Here is a 25,032-nt window from a genome sequence, read left to right as displayed (position 1 = left end):
TGAACACCAATCAAACCACTGCCACAGGTCTTATGCTCTTTAATACCTGCATTTCAGGATATTTTTGAGGTCCTCTCCTCCCCTCCCCTCCTCTTCTCTTTCTATATCAACTATGAGATTATTTTTTTAACAATTCATTTGGAAGAGAGAAGAGGGACAGAAACTGGATTTCAACCCGAATCAGCTGCTTCCTTGATAGTTTAACATGGGACAAGATATGTGGTCTGTAAAGAAATGTGAGTGGGATAGTCAGTTCCTTAGAGGCAAATCCCTTTATAATATTGTTTTTTTCAATGCTACATCTTCAAACTAATGGGAGCACATCAATAACTTTATAGTGATTCAGTGAAGGTGCTTACAGAAGTTGTGTCACGGAATTTCTATAGGACTGGCACCTCCACAAGAAAGAGTGTTGAAGGGTCTGCAACTCCCAGTGGTTTGCAGACTCAAGGTGCTAACACAGCTGCTAAGGCCAACACAGGAACAGCTGAAGCATATAGTACTGATAAGTTTTGTTTTCCTTTTTCACCTCTAGTTCACATTCATTAGTAAATTATGAGAAGCGTTAGATGGCAAATGAATCACATCGTCCTTGAAGGTGAACATTGGATAAGCTCTTCAGAGGTCATTCAATCCTCAGAACTCTGATTTACACAACGAAACAATAACAATAGCAGATGGCATTTGTACCTATGTACATTTGATGCTGTTTTAAAGTATTTCTGCTGCTTTGCATTACCAAAAGCAATTAATCAGCATTCAGAATTCAGAACCGTCATCTGTAAGTATGTGATATTTCATTTGAAGTCTGAGGTTGAAGTCTTTGGAGGTTATCAGCTTTTTCCAGAACTGCCCAATTTTATTCCTAAAGTGTTTCACCAGCATCTGAGACAATGCTTCACAACAAAATATATGATGGCCCTTTTGCTCAACTGACTCATTACTATCTCAGATTACATAATCCCTGTTCAACCTGACAGTTTCAAACAAATACAATTCTATCAAAACTTCAGGAAAAAATGGCAGTATAGAAGGAATTTTTTTCTTTTCTTAGAAGAAAAGAGCTCTATTTAGTTAAGTAAGTAATTTGAAAGAGCACAGAATTCAACATTCATAAGTATATTTAGAAAAATAAAACCCAATTTGCAGTAATGAGTTCTGCATGCAGAATACAATGTAGCAAAGCAGTTAAGCCTGTGCTAAGCAGCTCTGTTGGGACTTATATGTTTATATCCTCGAAGAATACGAAATCTTTGGTTCTCTCCAAAATGGAGCAGCTGGTTTTACTGAAGGAAGGTCCTCTACAACAAGGAGTATTGGGCACAGTGGGACACAATCTTGACTTAACTTTGGTATTCTTATTTCACATTCATGGGAACGAGAATGCCTGTTCCTAATTCAAGCTTTGCCACCTTCTTCTGTTGTGGTATCAATGGAGAAAGAGTTGAAATCTCAGCGTTATAATGAATATATATGAGTGGAGAGTTAAGTCCATTTGCAGGTATAGCATGGCAGAACTGATCAGCCAGTCAGCCAATAAAACTCATTCACTCACCTGAACTGCCCTCAGCTCCACAGACTGTACTGACCCATTTAGTGGGATAGTATAACAGATACTTAGCTCATATGTACACAGACAGGAATTTGCCTGAACTGAATTTCTTAATCATGAGTTGAATCTCACCTAATGTGGGTGAAGAAAACCAGAAAGCCTGAAGACGAACAACACTAATGCTGTGCTCAGTTTGTAGTGCCTCTGCCAGTCATGAATACTGCGATGACGGGGAAGCTTTGCACCAGGCATGCAGAGCTTTTCCCTTTTCCTGTGAAATTAAGAGTACTGCATAGGTCTGAGTGACAACTTAGGGCTTTTTCATTGACCTTCCAGACAACTGTGACAATGGACACAGACATCTAAAATATGTGGAAAGGCAGATTTTTCTCCCTCCGCATCCACCAGGACTTCTCCAGGGATGGGGTGACCCACTTACCATGTGATTAGAAAAATTATTAGTCAGTGAGCGCTAGGTAGAAACTCTTCCCTGAATGAAAGATATGAATCAGAGGATCTCTCCAGTATTTCAGTGCTCCCATTAAATATGAATACTAGCCTTGGCTATCTACAGCACTGCCTGCACATTTGTATTGGGTATAGCATGGCCTGAAGTTTTTCTCCAAATTGATTAGTTATTTAGGTCATAGGTTCTAACTACTCCAATGACATTACAATGACTCATGAGTAGTCTTGACCAAGATGCTCACAACCAATTTTACATTGATTTTTCCACTGCTTACCAGAAACAGTAGTCCTATAAAGGCTCAGAAGCCTGATCTATATTCATAGTCCATATTTTTTTAAACATGAGATTAAGGAGAGGGACAAGATTTCTCTGCATCCCAGGGTGCCTGGCTTGTTTTAAAGCAGGGAGGAAAGTGAGGACCTTAAAAGTATGAATCATCTGCTCTATTTTAGGTATCTACTTTAGGAGCAACTATGTATTAGAATTGCCCACTTCTCCAAGTGGAAACCAGAGCCCCAGGTGACTAGGTTGGATGAATCTCACTCACAATGTCAAATAACAAGCCATGAATCAAGCCTAACATTCTCTCACAATGTTTGGGATGATAAAAATTGCCTAAAAAGGAAAAAAGTTTTCCACTGGGCCTCGGGGCATAAATGTCTAAATACAACCTTGACAATAGGAAAAAGAAGTGTTGAGTTTTCTTACTCTGTCTTACCAGTGTAACCGCACATAACAAATTTGGTACTCAAATAGTTGTCATACTGAATACTGAAAAAACATGAGATGAAGCCAAAATTAACAATGAGATGTTAGATGTTCTTAGAGGTACCTCCTACCACCACTTTAATGCTTGAGGGTTCATGCATTCTAGTGGTTTTCCACAGTCAATATAACTATTAAAGTAATAGTTTCTAAAGAACAAAAGCTTAGTTTCTCCTATGAAGGTAATGTTATAGTTAAAAAACTGTGGAAGAAACCAAGTATTGCAACCCTACTGCAACAAGTAAAATTGTTAGACCTGGCAACTATTAGTTTTCCAGTTATTTGAATTCTGAGGGTGCTGTGGTAAGTCTGATGATAAAGTTAATTACTCACAAGATCAAAACTTGAAAGGTTTTCATGGTCAATACTTCACATTAAATTACTAGCACTATTTCAGTCATTGGGACATTTTATAAATAAGCACATGTTTACACTCAGCTTGCTTGTAAGGTTGTTAGATATATCTCAAGGTGCCCGCTGTAATTTTACACTAATCATCTGTAATGTGGGTATGGATATTGTTTATCTAACACAAATGATTCAACATGCCCATAATAGAAAGCATGTAATTCCATTCTGCATACACCATTACTGGAGATATGGAAGAGGCTAAGAAATATTTCATACTTTAGACTCTTGAGGGAACTTCTGGTCCTTCCTCTAGCATGGATCACTCTGTTCTCTAAATATTTTTTGCTAGACAATTTGAATCATTCTCCTTATACAACACATACAACACTGCACACAAAAGTAGGAACAGCTTTTCCCTTGAACCTGGACAGCAGTCAATAATGCAGTGGTCATTTTACTCATTCAGTTGCATCTTTCTGCCTTATTTTAGTGATTAAACTCACAATATCAGCATTATTTTTTCTGCCATTTTTTAATATGTGGAAATCCTTTATGCGGCAGAATACTGCCATGCATATATTTTTTCTCAGTTCCTGAAAGTTGGTTGCTTTTGGTTTTTTTTAAATTTCTTTCTTGCAAAACTTTTATTAGTTACCTTGTTTACAGAGTAGGAAGTAAATTGCACGTCTGACTAACCACCCTTTATTATAGCATTAAACTTTCATTATCCGCTCAAAAGCAGGGTTTATACTGCAAACATCAGATTCAGCAATGACTTCACAGACTGATTTAGCAGCAATCCCTATCAATCAGTTGATGTCCCACAGACTTGAACTTCATGAGCTAGATGACGAAAGAAGAAACAAGCAGACAGCATTCATGGGTTACTATGTCCTCTCCATGTGCTTTCACAGTACAGCAAGCTAGATAGGAGAGGCAGAGACAACGTGTAATGAACTGACCACAATCCCCATTTTCCATCCCCTTGTGCTTCCTGAGATGAGGAAGTAGAGAAGTTGGAAGTAAAGATGAGCCCAGAAAGAAGGAGCAGACGGAGGGAAGATGTTTTAAGATTTAGTTTTATTTCTTATTATCCTGCTCTGATTTGATTGGTAATAAATTAAATTAAGATCTCCACGTTGACTCTATTGTGCCCATGACAGCAATTTCTGAGTGATCTTCCTGTCCTTATCTTGACACGAGCCTTTCATTATACCTCTCCCCCCTGTCTGCTAAAGAAGGAGGAGCAGTAGAGCAGGTTTGTGGGCACCTGACAGCCAGCCAAGGTCGACCCACCTCACATGCCCACTAGTCCACTCCATCTACAAGACTGCAGTCTTCTCCATCTCATGCACCAGTTTGCTTACCTGGTGAGTAAATGGAAGAAGAGCTGGTAATCTCTCAAACTCTCTGAGCTATTTGTGGACTCGAGTATCTCATGGCCCTTGCAGTGAGGATAAAACTAACAGAAATTAATTTTCTGAGGAGGCTGAATGACCACTTGATCACCATTGCGTAACACAAGATAGATAAAACCTCAGTGATCAGGAGAGACAGCAAGACTCCAGCTTATAGCACTCCAGCTACTAGCATTCAGGAGAACCAGCATAAATGAAATTGTAAGACAAAGTTATCCTGGGTTAACTTTGTCTGCTGATGCTCCACACAAGCACCACTGCTCTTGGGGATATTTCAACTAGAGAGGAAGAGTTACTGAAGCCTTTAAGAGAGTTTTTCATCCTTGGAGCCCAATGGAAACTGAGAAAATTTGAAGTATCAACCTAGATACCTTGGACGGATTCAAAGAATCATAGAATTGTTTGGGTTGGAAAGGACCTTTAAAGGTCAACTAGTCAACCCTGCAGTGAGCAGAGACATCTTCAACCAGATCAGATTGCTTAAAGCCCCATCCAATCTGACCTTGAAGTTTTTCCTGGGATGAGATATTTACCATCTCTCTGGGCAACTTGTTACAGTGTTTCATCTGCTTCATCATGAAATATTTCTTCCTTATATTTAGTCTAAATTGCCCCTCTTTGAGTTTAAAAACATTACCCTTTGCCTTATCACAATAGGCCCTACTAAAAAGTTTGTCCTTGTCTTTGTATTAGGTCCCCTTTTAGGTACTGAAAGGCCACAATAAGGTCTCTCTGGAGCCTTCTCTTCTCCAGGCTGAACAACCCCCTCAGCCTGTCTTCACAGTAGAGGTGCTCCACATTTTTGTGATCTTTTTGTGATCTTCTTTGGGACTCGCTCCAACAGGTCCATGTCTTTCTTGTACTAAGGGCTCCAGAGCTGGATGGGAGGAGGGGCATGAGTCTCATCAGAGCCGGGTAGAGGAGCAAAATCACCTCCCTTGACCTTTTGGACATGCTTCTTTTGATGTAGCCCAGGATAGGAGTGCAAATTGCTGGCTCATATCCAGTTTTTCATCCACCTTCATTTTACCCTGTCCTCAGCCCTATAAGTTGGATCTTGGCACCTATGTAGAAAATAATAGGTTTAGGAGGAGTTCAGGCCATGAGAATCTGTTTCCTAGTCTCTACTAAGCTCCACAAATTTCTGTTGACATCATGATGTTGGGTTTTTTTTTCCTGCTCTGCAATAGGATTTCAGTCCAGATTAGTAAAAAGATTATGTGGTCCCAGTGAACAAGTTTCTGAATGCACAGCCTTATAACCTTAACCTGAAACTGCAGATCCAGATCTGGTCTAGTGGCAAGCCATGATATTATAGTTGCTTGTTGGTACCTCTAACTTAACTGTAAGATGTTCTGGTATCAAAATGTTAGAATTAATCAAGGTAGCTAGGGTATTAAAGCAAATGTAGCTGAAGTAAAAATGGTTAATTTTCCATGTTGACAACTAATTAATTACTGCAATGAATTAATCTGCCAGTACAAAGTCCTGTGCTGTCACAGTAAATCTACTTCCATTAACATTGTAGCTTGGATAAAGCTAGCTCAGGTATTTCTACATTCCACTGAAACCTGTTCCATAGTTGTATTGCTTCTTAAATGCAATACATATACAAAGTACATATACATATTTAAGGTAAGTAAGTGTATCTTTGTGTATCTTGCTTCCACAATCTGAGTTAAACTAAGCACCAGATTTGGCATCAGGAAGGGATATATCTTCACATCACTCTGGCACTGAAAATTTGCTTAGGCCTAGATATTTTCTTTTCCCCAGAAAATAAGGCATTGCCCATTTCTTAGACTTATCTGGGAATTGTTTTGCTATAGCAGGGAATTAGTACATTTTTTTCAAGCTTATTGTAGAGGTGACTTTGTCATTGTTCTGGTGAATGCAGTACATAAATAGACATCTCTGATACCACCTAAAGAAAACACCTGATTTTATATGGCTGCATGTGGGTGAAGCTTCTGATCCTTGTATCCTTTTCCAATGAAGCAGAGGACATCATCTTCAGAGTTAGGAGCCTGACCCCTCCAGCACATGGGTGCAGATGTTGTAACTCCAACATATGCAGTGGACAGGCCATTGAAATGAACTCAGAAAGATGCACATCTGTCTCCTTACTCCATCTTCCTACGCTTTCTACACTTTCACAGACCCAGCTTTGTTTCCTGGTTCCCAGAACAGTGGTTAGAAGCTGATGTGAGAGCAGGGGGTGTCAAACGAAAAGTACTAAATAAAGAAAGTAGACATCAGCAGCTTCATTTTCCCCCTGTCAGGATTAAAATATCTTTTGATGAATATGGAGAACATCTTTTTATGTGATCTAAATATATTACAGGAAATTAAATAGGGCTGTGAAGATGTTAAATCTAGAAAGTATATTCAATCATTATAACATCTTTTACAGCAGTTTCAGCTCTGATTTAAGCTTAAAACCTGAAAGTAAACTTAACTTTGGAGCCCTTACAACATTTCCGGAGTATATGTTGGGTGCTATATTTATAGACAGTGTTACATGAGATTTTTTCTCTCTTTATATGAGATAGTCATCAGATAGCACACCAGCAGGTAGCACTCCAGAATACATCTGCTTGGTATACCAGCATTATGGTGTCAGGAAAGTTTATTTCTGCACTTTTACCTGCATGAATTGTTCACTTGCTTAGAAGTGAGCAACCAGAAATTATTTCATTATTTTTAACATGAATACCCAGTTACTTATAAGCAAGTTTGTGCACAGGAGTGAGCATGTGCATGTATATCTGAATTTATTTTCTGGCACTAAGCATCCTACAGACATCGGTTTGCTGCTTCTAGGAGAGTTGGAAATCTGAACTAGCTTGATCATCATCCCTATCCTAAAGAAGAAAAAAGATACAGAAAGAATGAATTCATTTGGAGAATGAAGCCTAGAAAGAAACATTTGGGAAAAGGAAAGTAAGACCTTGATCTTATGCTTACAGAAGTTACTGGTAAAACTCTCAGTGACTTTAATAGTGAATGATAAAAGCTTATAGGCTGAGCCCAATAGAAGAAGAGAAGAAATGAGTCTGTGATAAAAGACAGTGGGCACAGACAAATGGTGACAGTCAGACAGCAAAGCCCATAGCCAAACACTTTCATGTGAAAAGCTCCACGTTTCAATGACCTACGCAATTCTGACATATGGTAATTTCCCTCTTTGGAGAAGGTGGCTCTAAATGTACTGTCACTGTACACTGAACTCAAGATGTTCAAAGGTTCTGATTATTTTTCTTTGATGACATTTCTTTTTTCTTTTTAGGCTAACTGCTGTAAGTTCAAGAATTTTTACCCCACCAGTTCTGAGTACTTGTATCTCTGGTGAATGAGAGAAGCCTTAAAGAGTACTTTAAAGAGAGATCTTCCAATTATACAGAAAATCTTTACATTGTAATAGCTGGAAATACAGATGGTAAATTGAGATGCCCTTTAGCTAATGCTGTAGTTTCATGTGCTTTTCAACAGACAGAATAGGAGAAACCTGCTAGAGCAATGAAGGGCTTGGAAGCAGACAGGATTTGTTCAAGGTTTTATTAGGAGAAAGAATTAAGTTTGAATTTTACTGTGGCAGTTTTGAAGGCCTGGGGCTTTAATCCTGCAAAGACTTTACTGTGCAATCTGTGGATATTAAACCACCATACATCATTCCCCGTTCATAACACAATTCTTTTCTGATTGAGATTTTTGAAAACTTTCACCTCTCATTGATCAGCTGAACTGCACTAGGCTGCAGAGCTTGTTAGGATGTAATCCTTTGGGGGATTTACATTTTAACAGACTGCATGGGTTATTTTTGGTTTGTCATGTGCAAACTGACCGTAATCTCATTGATACCCACTGAGAAGGCAGAAAGGATGATGGCAGTGCTACAGCTGGTGGTGCAAGGTTATTCTTAATTTTGATCTGGCAAAGGAGTTATCAGCCATCATGAATGACAAGATTCCTTCTCTCACACAGCCAGTGATGAGCAGACTTTCAAACATATTATCTTAAGAAGGTATAATCAAAGCCATTTCAAAGTCAAGGTTAAAAACCTCAGATACTTTATTGCCCTTTGGTAGGAGAATACGAAGTTGCATCCCTCTCCTTCCTCTCTGCCACGATAACTATTTCTTCAAAAAAATCTGCAATTCATGTTCTAGGAGGAAACTGAAAGTTAAAGAACCTTAAACTGGAGGAAGAAAAGTGTTAGGAAAATGGGAGGTTTGTGGATGTTTTTTATTGAACTAAGCTCAGGATCAAATTGGCAGGCAACAGAATGGAGGTCTTTAACATGACTTAAGAATGAATGAGGCCACTGGCTGCTAAAAAAAGCTACTGGAAAATGCTTTATTTTAATTTAGAATGCACTGATTCAATAAACAAGATAAGTGGGGATGATTTCATGGGTTTGTGGGATGACACACACCTTAAACTAACACAGTAAAGTTTTCCATTAATATCAGCACTGATTCGAAACTGTGGATGTTTTCAAAGATAAACTAGTCTGAGGGAAAAATAAATAACAAATTATTTCCAAAGTAAATCTTTCCATTCACTCTCAAGGAAATGTTAAAAAGAAACATGTAAGAGGATCCTTCAATCTAATTACATAATGTGAGCAAATCTCTGAATAACAGCTGCAGCATGAAGAGGGTATTGTTAACTCTTCAGCATAAGCATCAATGTCTTATGATTATCACTCATTACAATTACTTTGTTGCACATGCAAAACCCGGTTGCTAAGGGGACCTGGAAGCTATTTAAAGCCAGGAAGTGGCAGGCATTTTTATGCACTCTTAGTGTTGTAGTGTCTCTGTAATCCTACTAACTTTAATGCAAACATTTATGGTGAGGGGTATCACCTAAGTTGAGTAACATGTCTACCATCTTGCACATAATGATGGAAGAAAGGAAGAACAATATAGAGGAATGATGTATGGCTAGCAGTCAGGTCTACATACAGAACAAGCCACTGATTTCTGTATAGCCTGATGCCAAAATGAAACAACTGCATTTATTCTACATGTCCATGTACAAAACATTTTAAACTCTACTGCTGATGAAGATCTAACAAACCTCTGTATGGTGCATGTCCTGCTACTTCCTACAGCCTGACAAGTATGAGACAGGTTACTGAACCTACCGGATACTATAAAGTTTGTGGGCTGATGACAAGGGAAATATCTAAAGGAAGCACTGAAATTGAAGGCAAGTGTCACTCCACACAAATAAATGCCAGATGCTTTACAGTTACGCTTTCCTGTCTCATGAGATTTGTCCAATTCAAGATAAGATAAGATAATTCAAACAATCTGCTTGACTCTAATCACATTTCTTAAAATGATGGGTTTTTTCTACTTTCGGGTATCAGTCTGATGCCTTTCTGTAATCATTCTTGAAGCACTAGGTTTCAGGTATTTATTTTTGCAGACAAGGAGCTGAGATGTAACTTCAACTGCTGTCTCTCAGTGCAGTCTCACAGTGCTCTCATGATTCCCATAATTTTGAAATACTCCATAGAAGCAGTACCCAAAACAGCAGAGGGGAACAATGTGTGTTCTTCTCTTAAGGTGAACACTTCTGTCAGGAGGTTTCTATTGAACCACATTAATAATAAGCCAACAAATTCATTCTGATATCTTCATAATTCTCCACAATGATGCCAGACCATACCTAGTTTTGCCTTCTCCCAGTTACACGGTTAACATCAGCACGAAGCACAAATCCAGAGTTCAGCTGAAAGACAGACTTCAAGAAGTAAAAATTTATACAGGCTACAGGGCCCATATCTCCTGAAAATTTCAAGGAGCCAATGTGCTAACAATATTAATTAAGGAAGGTGTAATAGCTTGTCAAGACACTTTTGAAATGTGAGGCTTCTACTCAATAATAATAATAATAAAGGCATGTTTAGTGTTATTAACACACAATGGCTTTGCAATTTCCTTTGCAGGAGGCAGGTTACAGACTTGGAATAAGAATTACTTTGCTCTAATTCTATCCATACCAAACACATACACAGAGGTACTTTTACAGAGTAATCAGCCTCTTTATGCACCCTAAATTGAAACCGTCCATTGCTTTCTAGTGCCTATCACCTCACTGTCTGATTTCAGCAAAACCTGGCAGACAAAAGCAGGAATTGAGTCGGAGATGAGTGTTGTCTGGCAGTCAACAACTATGGTGGATTTTCCAATGGTGCTGGTAATAACTCATTAATCACAAACAAAACCCTGCAGAAAAACAGCCACTAGCACAGCACAAGGAGGAAGCGTACCTACGGGGAGAGTGAGGACCCTCTCTGCTCCCTTCCTGAATGCCACGTGGCCCTTGTGGTATCTGCCAGCACAGCCCATTTTCATGACCATAACTGCTATCAACACACCCATCCCACTTCCAGGACCACCTATCTTCCTGACCAATGGGGTAAAAGCCATCTCTAGTACATGCAACATGGGATGTCAGACAAGGCAGAGAGCTCTGCTGTGGCAAAAGTTCATTTCAGCAGTGGTATCAGCTCCCAGGGAGATACTGGCAAAAAACTTACAGATAATATTATCACAAGGTTATCCAGGACCAAATCAAAGATAGCCACTCTTGGATGTTACCCTTTTTTGAGTCTTACAACTCTTCACACCACTGAAGCAAGCAAATCATTTTGGCACTATGAATACAGAGGTAAAGTGACTTATTCTAGTGCACAGTGGCTGTTGTGACCTTGGTGAAGGAATGAGAACAGTTTCTGTCTGCTTGAGAGCTGTGACTTGCTCCCCCTCCTCTTCTCCAGGAGAGCATAGGACCTGCTTGTGTCAGTTCCTGGGTCCCTGCAAGCCCCAGTCCCCAGCTGAGCTCCTGACACAGAAAGGCAGGATAGACTTCACAAGGTAATAACTCACATTTTTAATCTTGTCCCTCTGTGCAGTTTCGCTCCTCCTTATTACTTGTTATGTGTTTCTCCAGCAGTCTCTTAGCCTACATGTGTTGGTCAGCTTCTCTAAATCCTGTTAGTCATGGCTTTGTCCAGAAGCTGTAGAGCATAAAACATTACAGCCCATCACAACCACAACTCAGAAGCGATGACAGCTTCAGAGAGTATCTCAGGCTGTAAACATATATCTGGTATTTAGGATTCATTTTATGTTATCTTTACACTGCAGACTGAGCAGAAGTTTTAATACATGAGCAAACATCCAAATTCAACATACCAAAGGAGAAAACATTCTCCTGGGACCTATACAAAAGGCAATTTAGCGGGTTTGGCCTCTAAGGCTTGCCAGTACCAAAACATTCTGACATTTATCTTGTAACTGCCCACTGCTGGTTTTTTTTTTTTTTTTTTTTTGTCTTATTGCTTGCTGCTTAGCACCCTGAGGACACAGTGTACTTTACACTACAAAGAGACACAAAGTTTGTCCTAGAAAAAAATAACCCACCATGAACAGAAACATTTTTACTAGAGAAAAAAAGAAAACCAAGGTATCTCTCATAGCAACTCTTTCCTCACTCTAGCAGAATAGCTCTACCACCTTCAAAGCATCAAATGAATCCGTCCTGGTCCGCTTTAAGCATTTATCCATTTCCCTTTCATTTTAAAATACAGCCTTCTGGCTCTGAGATATTAAACACTTAAAAGGATGAAGTGTCCCCTCACCTACCAGTTGCCTTGGGATAATGACTGTTCAGAGCCTACTGGGAAAGATACAGCGTCTGCAGTCTTGGAGGTACTAAGATTCAGACCCTATAAGGTGCAATTTCTCTCACTCTTCAGGTTACGGTATTTTATTGACTTTCAGTGGCTGGATGAACAAGCTGAAGGTCTCTATATCTCATTTCAAGCTAAATCCAAGAATATATAGTGGGTGAAGGTCTAATACATTAATAAATAATAGCCATGCAAAGGAAGGTAGGAATTCAACACCTTTTGCAAGTGCTTGCAAGGTTAACAGAAGTGCTACCAGGCAGCCCATGATGAGCCGCTCAGTCTGTCAGACTGGAAGACCAAGGTCACAGTGAAGCCGCAAAGAAACAGCTAGTGTGCTTTGTTAACAAAATTTTATGGCTGAAACAGGTGATTTAAAGGCATTTTCAGTGTTTTGTGTTTCTCTTGTGGAGGCACTAGTAGTTTGTTAATGGTAAGAAAGAAGAAGCCAAGTAAATATCAGTGAAATCTTCCAACGCTGTCACTTGCAGTAATGGAAAGGCTCAAGAAGTGATACAGCTGGACCTGACTTGACTCCCTTAGCCAGTGCATGGTGGTATGGGCAAAACCAGGAATCTCTAAATCAGAGAGGCCAAAATACATTTGAGACTGTGCTCAAAATCAGTTCTAAGCCATCCTCTAAAACTGCAAAGGCCAAGGGCTTTTACACACAGAAATTCATTTTCCAGTCTCACCTTTATTTTCTGTTTCAGCCATCTGTTGCTTTCCTGCCTCCCTCAGGGAGATTTCAGCTCCCCAGAGCCATCCCAGCTGCCTGCGCTGCTCACAGCACAGCTTGGCTCCTGTGAGACGCACAAGAGCTGAGAGGGCAGGATGTCTTGCAGGACACAGGTGGTCCCAGCCAGCTCCAGTGGTCCCACTGCAGGACACCGCTGAGCCCAGGAGGTGCTGCAGCTCTGGAGACACCTCAGTGGAGCAGAGACCACCCTGCAGCCCAGAGGATGCAGTGTGGGGATAATCCCTACAGGAGCTGTGGCTGTAGAGAACCCAGGAAGGAGCAGGTTGTCCCTGAAGGACAGCAACCCAAAAAAGGGCCAACAATGCAGCATGGAAAGTTGTGAGGAGGGAGAAGCAGCCAAGACGGGCTGTGAGGCACTGACCCCAGCTCCCTTCCCAACCCTGCACCCCTTGATGTGTGGGGAAAGTGCTTGAGGACCATGTTTCCCTCTGAAAGCTTGAGGCAGACATTGCTGGTGGATCCCATTATCTCCAATGGATGAAATATCAGTTTATAGATTCTGGATGTTTTAATGTTTTCTTTATTACTTAATCCAAAATTGAGAAAAAATATAGAGGATCCACTCTAGACAATTGATTTCTTTTTGTGAGTATCTTTCTGGAGTTAATATTAATGACCTCTGCCTATCCGAGTGTCTAGAAGTTACCTGATTCTTGATGAACAATTAGTGTTGTTCACACTCTACTGGACACTGTCAGAAATGTTTTTGTGTAGTTTGTCTAAAAAAAAAAAAAAAAAACAAAAACAAAAACATTATTTCAAAGTTCTAGCTGTAACCTAATTATAATCCATGTCAGAGCAAAACAAAAGCGTGTGTGATTTTGGCTTCAAGCCTGCCAGCATCGTTCAGTGCTACAGTGATTTTATTACTCCAAAGTCAGCAGTATTTAAATTTCTCTGTAAATTATTCCTGGTAGTTTATTCCTATCCTAACAGCTGGATTGCAGCAATGTGTCCTACACTGTATCAGCATAGGATGAGTAACATGGAACCACTGTGCCACAGACATAATCTACTGATTTATGGCTGACTCAGGTAGATTTTACTTTGGGACAACATACAGCATGGAAGACCTCAAGGCCCAATTTGACAGCAGGAGGAGAGCAGACACTGCCTAGTGTATATGTGGACAGGACAAAACCCTAATTATGATGAGAAAAAACCTGGTAGACGAAGGGCCTTTTAATGAAGCCAAAATTCAAGAAATCTAAGTGAGACCTTACACCAAAGCAATCAATGCATTGTTGTATAATTGACTACCAGGTGGGCATGGTAACTGGTCGTGCAAACATCTGTAGCCCTACAGCTGTGAAATAAAACATAATAGCTTGGAGCCGGAACTTCTGGATCGTGGAATCATCAATGATTTCAGCATTGGCTTTGGCTTTGGTAATAGCTTTGGCTAGGCTGGTAATTATGGGAATGATCTTTGTTGTGCTTATTTTCAGGCAGTGACTTTAGTGTTGATCTTAGGGGTAGTATCTCAGCAGATTCATTTACAATTGCTCATGATCTAGGGAAGAGGCACAGTGAGAAGCATTTTCTGGATGGATCAGTGAAGAGTATTTCAAATTTTTATCTTATATATTTAAATATATATATATATATATAACTTCCCTGTAGGCAAGAATGGAAGGCTGTCCAGTGTCAGCGAATGATTTTCAGTTCTTAGTTCTGCTATAGATGTACTTCCTTAGCTTTGGATTACTCATCTGTGAAATGGAAACCCTATGATTTCTCCAATGAAATGTTTGCAATTTCAGCAACTTAAGATGAAATAAAGAAACATTAAAATATTATTGTTTTTGTTGTTAGTGATGTAGGGTACGTCACAAAAAAACAAATAAAAAAAAATCCTAGCCTCTTTCTACCTGGAAGGACCATGGCAACAGAAAAAGTCCCCTAAAGACGTTGCTGGAAATACAGAAAAGAGCCTAACAGTGCCCATTCCCCTTTCATACTGAATTCAGATGCTGTTTAATCATTCTCTGCATTCATCGGCCCAGACAAATCCTCTCCACAGCACCTGTAGAAGGTCTCTGGGATGTTCCCAGCACCTGAGCATATGGGCTGAGGGTGTATTTGTGCTTTAGCTCTCGAGGGCACGATGCACAGATATAAGGTGCTGTGAGACTCAACACCAGCTGTAGCAAAAGTGGTTCAGGCAGCTCCCCAGTTGCCTGTTCTTGTGTATATTCAGCAGCAGCAGCTGCAGAACAGTAACTCCTGGGTACCACGTTCCAGCTCCCATTCTGACTTACTGCCTGATCCTGGATAAATCAGATAATCTCCATTTGCCATTTTATGCCTGAGTGTTAAAATGATGCAGCATTTGCTCTTCCCATTGTAAAGCTTTGGTAAATTATGCTTGTCAACTGCTTTGGGATCCTTAGATGGAAAGTGCTAAAGGATCATTATTAATACTTACAAGAAAGCAAAACTTATAACATAATGCATAGAAATTGAATGCAGCCACGTGCCCTTTGTTGGGCAAAGTTTTATAGCATTGGGCCACTGGGCTTTCTTCATTTTTGATATGAGCATGATGGCAACAGTATCCTTGGATGGTTATATTATTTAATAAGGACCAAACTTAGCACTAGTTGCATACTTCACAAAATGAAATAATGACCTTGATACCAAGGGTATCCCAAATGTTTCTCAAATTGATGCAACATCTTGCAGAGGCACCTTTACCCTCCACTATCAGATCAGACATGTCCATAAGCATTCACAAAGCTGCTATACTCTGCCGTGTGATGACATCCTAATAAGATACCTGCAGTTCGGCTGCATATAAGTAGATGTCCATTGAAGTGACAGGGCTTTTATCTGGTTCGTGACCCTTATATGAGCATCCTCTGTCACATGATGAGAATTTGTCCAAAATATGATATTGAAGAAACTAGCATGTCTCCCAATACATAAGGTTACTCCTATCACTTTAAAGAACATTTGCTTGCACTTATGTGAAGGAAGCATTGGTCCTGAGCTAGGCTGGCATCTTGGCTTCCATTCATGTAGTCTATCTGGCCCTTGGGAATCACAGCATCAGCGAGTGCCTTGCTAGAACAATTTGTATGGTCTGTGGCTCGCTCCTGGAATATAGACTCTTGAAAAATGTGACTGCAGGTGATGATCAGACAGTCCGTCTCAATTTGTTTCACAGTGCACTCCGACATTATATAAATCCTTAGTTTCTTTCTCCTCCTTTAAAGTAATTTTTTCCTTCTGTGATCTGAAACATTGTTAGTTTGATTTTTATGATGTTAATCAGAGTTCTGTTTTCATAAGACTTTGTGCAGAATTCAGTCCTGTTTAATGACTGACTGCACGGTCTGGACTGATACCTGGGGGGGGCTAACTGGTGTACATTATGGTTACCGCTTTATAGAACAAATTTCTACATGGCTGCAAGAGAACCAAATTTCCTTGGGACCTTGATTTGGGTACTGAAACCAGCTGAAACAAGACAGGGTTTTCTTTCAAAATATTGGCCAATAGAGAGAGCTGCAAGTAGGAGTTTCTTGCCCAACTTACAGGAGAGAGGGAGATCTGTGCTCCTGTTGTCTTCAGGGAGCATCATTTGCCTTGGAGAATTGTCTCTGCCGTCCACCGTGGGTTGCAGTGCTACAGCTGCTAGGTAAAAACACCAGGTTATTTGCCTCTGCAGCTCTTGCTTATGCCTAGCCAACCTTCCTTAAATAGAGTAAGAGCAAAGAAGATGGCAAACATCAAAACCAGGCTTTTGTAACTAGGAAAAAAAAACAAACTGTGAATCCATTGGGCTGAGAGATGTCTCCCTGTGCTTTTTTACAGTCTAGTCACGTTCTCTAATTGCTCTGGTGATTTGTACTTAATCATGGCCATTCTCCTTTGCTGCCCATTCCCCTCCCCTGTCTGTCTCTGGGATGAAGTCACAGGCTAAATTTGTGATGATGACAGTCAATGACATAGTTATAGACAATATTTTATTCTGCCTATAACTATGGCATATCTGGCTTTTACTGCAGGGTCAAAAAAGAGAAACTGAGCAGGGTAGGGAAGGGAAAATCTTTACTGTTTATAAGGTAACTAGCTGTTTTCCATCGTGCTAGATGATAAAACACATAGAAACCACCCAAAATGAGTGGGGAAGGTTAAGGAAAGAAATGTTTCTGAGTATAGGGTATTAATGTGCTTTAGGGATTTATGGGAATCCATAGTCCATTCCCTGACTCCTCATGGCACTCGCTTTCAATCTAATTAAGCATAAAGAAAATTACATGCAACTTGAGGATGATGTAATGCATCTGTGTAATTGAGCAGTGCATTGTCAAAGAGCATTCAGTGTAATGTTATGTATATTTGATGGAACAATTTCCACTATTAATATTCACTGAGGATTCCTAAAATTAGCTGTAATTACTGAGGGAAAGGACCTAGATATGACTGAGCACAGCTCAAAGAAAACATCTGTTCAGTGCTCTGTGCTGGGCAAAACCACAAGGATGATAAGAGGCAGCATTAGGAAAGGGCAAGGTAACAAAATATGAAAGGAGGCAACTGAAAAAGAGTGATAAAATACTGAATGGCTTCAAATTAAAACCCAGTTATAATTTGTACTGCTGACCTTGAGAAATAGGAAATCTGCAGAGTACTCACCCACAATTACCTGCTTATGTAAGTATGAGACTAAAGAAATAGTGAAGGAAGACAAATCCTTATTTTTATCATAGAAATAATTTTTATCCAGAAAAGTACAGTAATAAGTAGGAAACTTATCTTATGAAAAAGTCATAAGTCATATATCACCATGTAACTATATTGCAATTCAGATCCTAAAAGAAAACACCCCCCACAAAGGAGAAGTGTGAGGGACAGCAGTATTGTTCTTGATTTATTACAAGGAGACACAGAGAAACAGGTTTTGATTCATTAACAGACCAGGTCAAAACGTGGCATAGAAAACCTTGTTGTTTGTCTCCTGCAAGCTTGTGATGTTCTTGTTGATTTTCTCTAATGTTCCAGAATTTGACAATTCTAATGAAGTAATTTTTTAAGTGAACAGATACTAAAAACTTTCCAAAAAGCAAGTCTTTTACTAAGTCATTTTTCTGTCATTGTGGCTGTTATCTTTCTAGCATTAAGTTGTCCAATCTCATTAATAAAAACCTGGAGCAGGGATTAGCTTTTGTATCACGACTGTGCTATAGCCATTACAATGGATCCTTGATGTTGTCATCAACATAAAGAAATGCCTGGAAGCAGGCCGGTGAACTGACCGCTATCTAGTCTGCTAATTATTCTCCGCCCTGCACCAAACATATCTTCTTTTCTCAGTTGGGAGGCAGGCCTGGGGGATCTGGCTGAATAACTACATCTTTTCAGGATTTCTGGAGGCATAAATATACAACAGCTATAATGGGCTTGGGAGGTCTCAGCTACACAGCCTGTGACATCTGCCAATGTCCAAGGTATTCTGGAATGGCACAGATTAGTTCTGTTTTCCTGTTTCTACACTGGTTATGAAATAACTTTCCAGCAAAATTTTGGGATGTACATGTTGCATCTTGCTAAGAAGCAGGATTCCTCATCAGCTGTGTTCAGTCAGCAGCCAGGAAGAGTACAGTTTGCTCCTTCTGGTGTCTTATTGTGAACCTTATAATAGATGGCCTGCCTTAAATTTCTGTCTTCCCAAAGCATGGTGTAGTCTTGGCACATTTTGTTCCCTATGTGCTTACATTTTGGAGCTGATTAATCGGATTCATGAGTACAGCTGATGCCCACACACCATTTTCTTGAGAACTGAATTCTAACATATTTACTTCTCAGCTGATCTCATCCACTTCATAGGTCTAATAATGGAGTAAAACACAATACATTATGAACAGATGTATCAGGCCATAAATTTTCAAAGCCACATGAAATCCTTTTGGCTGAACAATGACATGCAAGGCTACAGTAAGCTGTTTATCATAACTACTACCACCTAATTAATTGCATCAGTTGAACTTTATTTTCTCTTAGATCTCATGAAGGTGCAGTGTTTTGTGTAAAAGTAGCCTTTGAGGCTGTGCATGACACTTAAAGTCAAGCACACAGGGAACATTTTTTATCCTGTAGTAGCAAACCCTCTGCCTTAACCTTGATGGTACAAGGATCTTTCAATCTGACAGGTTATGGAACTCAAAGACCAGTGTGCAGTGAGGCAAATTACAGGAATATAAAACATCTAAGGGAAATCGATCCCTCGGGTCATTACAGCTCTGCTATCATGGGACATCACATAATCCTGTGCAAATCATGTCAGATTGCATCTCCATTGCTGTGTTTGCCTCTCCTTCAGTGCTTCTAGTGGGAGAGTGTCACAGAATCTCACTCCTCAACTAGTCATAACCCTTCTTGTTTTCAGCCTAAAATATTCATGAGCAATATTTGGTTCTGGCAACACTGTCCTATCTACTTAATAATTGTTTTTGCCTCCCTAGTGATCACACACTGATGTATTGACAGACAGCATATATTTTTGCAGCCCCCACTTTGCTGAAGTTAAACAAGCTGACTCAGTTTGTCTCTCCTTATAAGAAAACAGTCTTTTTGTTTGGTTTGTTATCTCATAGCCCACATCTACAACTGGCACAGTTCGAATTTCTCTACTCTTAATATGGACAGCCAGAACTGTAGGCTGTATCCTTCTTGGTCTCTGGTCTTCCAGAAATTCTTGAATGGAGCTGGGGAACCTTTTCATGTGGCTGAAGGCCTCTGGAAAACAAAGCTGATTTTCTGATCTGCCTTTTGTTCAGCTGCTACTAGTCCGTGGTCCTCAAATAAAAACAATACAGGCTTACAGTATTTTAGAACATAGCATCTCAGCAATAGCTTGTTTCAATATTTCCCTCTCTCTGGTGGTAAAAATTTCTGATGCATCCTACCAACTGCATTTGCCCTTTCACAGTCACGTTATATTTTCTGTTTACCTCTGTCTTTTGAAAGGAAGTAAGTCTCACAGCCCTTTACGCTACTGAGGTCAGTCTGCCAGCTGGTATCTGCACAGATCACCTTCTCAGCAGCTGACTACAGGTAACATACTCATTATTGCTCATGTGCATGCTGTCACTTGGTTTGATAGATTTACTAAAACCACTGACATGACAACCTATAAGTGAGTTTTTCAGGATTCTGGGACAGAGAGTGTGATGTTCTCCTACTGTGAAAGCCTTATTTTCTTTGAGGTTTATTTCCGTATTGGAAGTGATAACTTCTTTTATTATGTATTTACTTTGTATTTTCTGGCTTATAATTAAATACACTTTACTCTTGGCTTTACTTCCCATGCATTTCTGTTCTTATTCTCTTTTTATTCATACTGCTAGAAAACCTGTCCTTGCTTTCAATTTCTTTCAAAAGGTTTAAATCAGTTGGTTTTGCAGCCAAAAGTTGCAAAAAAGGAGTTATAGTACTCCTGTAAAGACACTGTTTTTCTTACACACTTCCTTTTTTTCCTCTTACTCTTTGTATGTATTTTTAGCATGGACAGTTTAAAGAGCCTTGGATTTTTCTCTTTTTTTCTCTTTAGATTTTTTTTCACTTTCTTGTGGTTCAAATGAAAGGGTGGTGACAGGTCTGGAAGGAATGTCCTGTGAAGAGCAGCTAAGGATTTTGGACGTGTCTGGTTTGGGGTTTGTTTGAGGGGTGAACTCACTGGTCTCCACAGTGTCCTGAAGATGGGAAGTGGAAACCAAGGTGCTGAGCTCTTCTCCCTGATATCCAGTGATAGGACATATAGGAATGTTCAAAGATGTGCCAGGGGCAGTTTGGACTAGACATTAGGAAGCATTTCTTTACCAAGAGAGTGGTAAAACAGTGGAACAGCTTCCTAGAGAGGCGGTCGATGCCCCAAGCCAGTCAGTGTTTAAGAAGCATTTGGACAATGCCCTTAAGACCATGACTTAACATCTGGTTAGCCCAGAAGTGGTCAAGCAGTTGGACTAGATGATCATTGTAGGTCCCTTCCAACTAAAATTATCCTATCCTATCCTATCCTATCCTATCCTATCCTATCCTATCCTATCCTATCCTATCCTATCCTCTATTATTGATAGCCAGTTATACTCTTGGTAAAAGAAATATGAAGTTCATACCACATTCAGTTCACTGGGGTCTCTACTGCCAATGGCTTCAGCAACTAGATCCCCTCTTTTCTCAAGGATTACATTGAGTATTATATATTAGAAGTGGACACCTAGCCAAATGGCTTTGTCAAGGAATAGAGATGAAAAATAATAAACAGAAGTCCTTGGTTTAATGACATATTACTATATAGAAATACTTACTACCTTTATTTTTACTCCTGTCTTCCTTGAACATGTGATTGACCTTACTGCCTGTATGACAATCATTATAGCAACTCCAGTACATTTTTATTTCTAGAATTATTGATTTGTTGTTCCACATCAGCAGGCTCTGCTGCCTTCCTTCTACTGCTTAATTTAATGAACAAACATCTCAGTTGCTTCTTTCTCTTTCTGGATCATCCTATCAATAGCAGTGCTTTGCCTAAAACATTTGTGAACATTTTGAAATGCCTGTTTGCTTTCAGGTAAGTAATCAAGACTAAACTGTTGCACTGTTTTTTAACATGGTCCATTTGTGAACACTGTCCATGTTAGCAGGATTTGCTTTGTGCACTGTGCTGTTTGATGTGCTTTGGTCTCCATTATACTTCACTTCATGAGTAACCATTTGATAAACTAAACAACTGATTTTTTTTCCTAAGTAAAAGTACAGTTTTGGTTGCCACAATCTGTAATGTGACATGTTTCAAAGCCTTCTGACCTCAAATCTCAAATGCCATTCTGCCTTAAGTCTCTTTATTTATTTTGTTTGGGGTTTTTTGGTTTGGTTTTTTTTTTTTAATAGCCATGTTCTTAGAGTCTTGATCATCTTTAGTAAGCTTCGGTATGGACTGAAAGATCTCCTCTTCTGGGCAAATTCCATTTACATTTTCAAGGACTGACTTTGATTTGCCAGCCTTTGTGTACCATTTCTCTCTGTCAGTCCAATCAGGTCTCTGAAAGGATTAACCTCCCTCACTACTCTTTTCCCACTGTGCTAACTTTGATCTTCAGGCTTAAAGAAACCGTATTCCTTTATGAGTTCACTTTCCGCTTAAAATATACTTGTTTATGTGTTTTATTTCTACCAAGAGTGAAGGTTTCTGTAACAACATTTCTCATGCTGCCTATTCCACCAAAGCACTAAGCAGAAACTACTTAAAAGTATCCAGAGTTTCAGAACTGTATTTGATTCCTTTTTTTCCTATTTCCTACGTCTTTCAGAAGTTGTTGTTTAAAAGCTTTCACTCTATTAATCTGTATTTCCACAGAGCTTCAAGAGTTCCACCCCTTTTTTCATAGTGTTCTCTTATGTCATTACACTCCAGATGCCACTTCATGTTCAGGATTAACTCAGACCAAACATGTTTTAGGAGCTCTGAGTTATTCAGTAATCACTTCTTGAAGGATCTGATGGATTTGACTTAAGTATTCCAGATGAAATGTGAAATCTAACCAGGAATTTCTAAGTGAAAGGAGGTATGGCCATGAGAAACCTCGTGTGTTATGGGAAAAGCAGGACTGGTTTTACATAAGAGTCACTCCTCAGCCCAGGATTCATAGCTGAGTTGCAAATGAAGGCTGTATCTCTATTCCACTGCTAAACAGCCAGCTCCACGAGCATGTCAGAATTTAACCTTTACTCGTCTACTCTTAACTTGTTCTTGATTGATTTGCATTCATTTGCTTTCAGTGATAAACCTTATCGTTGGGCAGCTAACTGTCTTCACATGTCGTGTAATGGTCACAGGACCTCACTCAAGCAGCAGATTCAGCTGGTCTGGTGATTTTTGGAAGAGTAAATTCTAAGGGCTGGTCTCTCTGTGCTCACAAATTAGATAAGTAAGAAATCAGAGTTTGGCTTAAAGGGTTATCTGCAAAGAAGTGGGAGTAGAACCCTGAGGGTCCCAGCCAATAATAATATTTGGAACGAGAATTTTCTTGGAGCACCTCAAAGCTAGCAGGTTATTTCAAAACTTATTAGGAAGCATAATTGTCATTTTGGTTCTGTTCCAATGCAATGATGAACAGAGCCACAGGACTGTGGCCTTTAGAGTGCATGAGAAATTATTTTTAATTTAAGTTTTCTTCAGGGACAGTTCTGGTTCACTTGGGCTTAACATGGGGTTGAGAGATTCTGTTCTGGTTTCTGACAGTGAATCAAGTGTTTCTCTCTGAAAACCTACTGAGGCCAAATTATCAATTTAGAAGCCAAACAAATTATCTAAAGTTTTTAGATTAACTCCATTTTTTTAATAAGGATAGACAGTTCTAGTTCCTACTTGCTTCCTTTATACTGAGGGTACTATGCTGGATCTTCTTTCCCAAAATTTTGTAAAAAAATAAAATCTGATTTCTTTCTATAAACGATGTCCTGAAAAAACAAAATTCACAGGGTTTTTTCATGGATCCAGAATGATGTTGTGAGATTCCTTGTCATTGTAAGAGTTGATTATACTACTTGGTCAGAAGGATCCTTTCTTGACTTTAAACTGAATTAAAGTATGAGGATGCATGAGATTACATTTGAAGGGAAAACAAGTGGAATATATTATTCCCTTTTGGCATATTCAGTAGGATTCCGTGAAATTTCCTTAATAGTTTCTAAAAAGAGCAAAATATTCTAAATCTGAGAGCTTTTTTACACGCCTTTCCTAGTACATAGATGACATCAGCTTTGTTCTAGTTTAACAGCAAAATGGCTTTCTTTTTAAAAAATAAGCTTTGTAATTGCTGGCAATTGCTGAAATGGAGCATTCAAATCTTCCACAGGTAGGAGCATTTTGAGAACATTCTTTTCACACCACAATCTTTTTTCCACCTCTTCCCTTAATGGCAACAGACTTGTACAGATCTGAGAATCAAACCACACCTCTGAACCTGCCCACAGTAATCTCAATCACAGCAGTTTATTCAGGTGGTGACATTTACTCCCCTTGTGTGAAGGAAAGTTGAAAGATTGCTCAAGATAACTGGAATTTTTTATTGTGGGTCATTTTGACAGAAACAGGATAGGAGGAGTACCTATCACATCTTTTCTAGCAGACCTGAGAGGACAATAAATTCCATATTGAGGTAGGAGGTGAGAATTCGGTTGAGGTAGGTGAAAAGGCAGTAACCTCCTTCTCTGATATATGACTTTATGTTGTCTGCAATCTGTGAAGCCAAAACTTTCTCCCTTAACATTTTTCAGGTGACCTGCTTTGCCTACCTGAGTACACAGTGGTTTGGTAAAGAGTTGTCAAAGAAATGTCGTGCTAGCTCAGATCAGTGGTCCGTCCAGGTGTTCTATTTTCCAGAAACAATACAGGATATACTGAATAGGAGAAATACTATGAGTGTAACACATTCTCCGGTGTACTTCCTGCACACAACTACTGTATTAGCAATGTTGGATGTCTCCATTCTGGTAATATCCTTCTAAAATCCAGCTCTAATAAGGAATTTTTCTAAAATATTTATCTTTCTAGCTCAGTCAAGGATGATTTTATTACATATAAGTAAAACGCAATCTGAGAATCAAAACTGGAAGGGTGATCAAACTGAGATTCGGAAGAAAAAAGTGCAAATATTTGTTGAGAAGAAAGAAAGGTCAATAGTATAGCAGGAGGCATTTCATAATGTCAAGGGAGACAGAAGCTGACCTACAGTAGAGATCCATGTTTTGGGTCATGGTCTTGATAAAGTTTGATTGAAGGAACAGGGACTTGAGATCCCAGCTGCTACAGGCACAGCAGGGCTGAAGGGTGTGGGCTGCATAAGCTATAGCACAGTGATCTCATGGCAGACAGTGTATTTTTCGTCACCTCCAAGTTTCTTCTGAAACAGAAAGAAGACAGAAACAGAGTATGGTGGTGGAGGTGGCTCTCTACTTTGACTCTGGAAACAGGACAAGCTTTGCACACGTTTCAAG

At 39.5% G+C, this 25,032-nt stretch overlaps 1 protein-coding gene across 5 annotated transcripts in view; it reads right to left on the bottom strand.

The window, feature by feature from the left end:
• KCNQ3 (potassium voltage-gated channel subfamily Q member 3) overlaps positions 1-25,032 on the bottom strand; it is a 198,115-nt gene that overhangs the window by 43,981 nt on the left and 129,102 nt on the right. The window contains exons 2-3 of one of the 5 annotated variants that reach the window (XM_054059690.1): positions 16,564-16,659; positions 13,670-13,742 (exon numbers count right to left, since the gene is read on the bottom strand). The exons of the other annotated variants lie outside the window; for them this stretch is intronic. The gene's annotated coding sequence lies outside the window, so the exon portion shown is untranslated. The remainder of the gene's footprint in view (positions 1-13,669; positions 13,743-16,563; positions 16,660-25,032) is intronic. 5 annotated transcript variants of the gene reach the window in all.

Source organism: Cuculus canorus, chromosome 2 (genome assembly GCF_017976375.1).
Source record: "Cuculus canorus isolate bCucCan1 chromosome 2, bCucCan1.pri, whole genome shotgun sequence".
In the NCBI taxonomy this organism is placed as follows: Eukaryota; Metazoa; Chordata; class Aves; order Cuculiformes; family Cuculidae; genus Cuculus; species Cuculus canorus.
The sequence above is the reverse complement of the archived record's forward strand: the minus strand, read 5'-3'. Positions and strand labels throughout refer to the sequence as shown.